Source organism: Cynoglossus semilaevis, chromosome 14 (assembly GCF_000523025.1).
Source record: "Cynoglossus semilaevis isolate Cse_v1.0 chromosome 14, Cse_v1.0, whole genome shotgun sequence".
Classification (NCBI taxonomy): Eukaryota; Metazoa; Chordata; class Actinopteri; order Pleuronectiformes; family Cynoglossidae; genus Cynoglossus; species Cynoglossus semilaevis.
Window position 1 is genome coordinate 19,655,813 of NC_024320.1, and position 710 is coordinate 19,656,522.

The window sequence follows — 710 nt, forward strand, 5'->3', positions numbered from 1 at the left end:
CCTTCCACGTTCATTTTACTTTGGTGGAGACTGTATTTGTCCATCGACCATTAGTCTCAGAGGCCAGATTTCATTATGAAACACAAACAGGTTTAAAGTCAGTGAGTTCCCTTGATGCATCTTGTATATTAATATTATTTTTGTTTGACTTTTTTTTGACCTATTAGTCATTTGTGAGCAGCAAAATACACAATGTCCAAAACAGATTTAGATGACTCATCCTGGAAATGGTTGTTGTTTCCATGAAAGGAAAGTGTTACTTCCAGTAGGGATACAAATACAATAGCTTACACTAGAAGATGCATTGGTGCAAAAACTGTCAACAAAACAAACTTACTCACATACAGAAGAAAGCAACACTTTAACTGAAGATTGAATTGAAATTGAATTTCTTTTTTTTATTAAATTATATTTTGATATTATCTCTGGCACTAAAAACAATACCTTTGTCTTACTATATGAAAAATATTTGTCAAAAAATAGGTTGTTTTAAACCATGTGTTAAAAACACATATACAATAGTATTAATTTATTTTGCCTGTATATCATAATATCAGTCCAAGCGTCAACCAAGCAGGCAAATGAGTGTTTCTCATTCAATACTTCATTTTGAAGAAATTTGTTGACCTTGAATTCAGAGAAACCCATTGTCCAGTGTGAAGCAGTGAAAAATGAAAAATCTCTGCTTAATAAATGATGTGATCCTTCGC

The 710-nt window shown here is 31.8% G+C and overlaps 1 protein-coding gene across 1 annotated transcript in view; it reads left to right on the plus strand.

Annotated features, from left to right (window-relative positions):
- The window catches only part of tnfrsfa (tumor necrosis factor receptor superfamily, member a), a 25,508-nt gene that overhangs the window by 12,977 nt on the left and 11,821 nt on the right, over positions 1–710 (plus strand). The gene's annotated exons all lie outside the window — the stretch shown is intronic.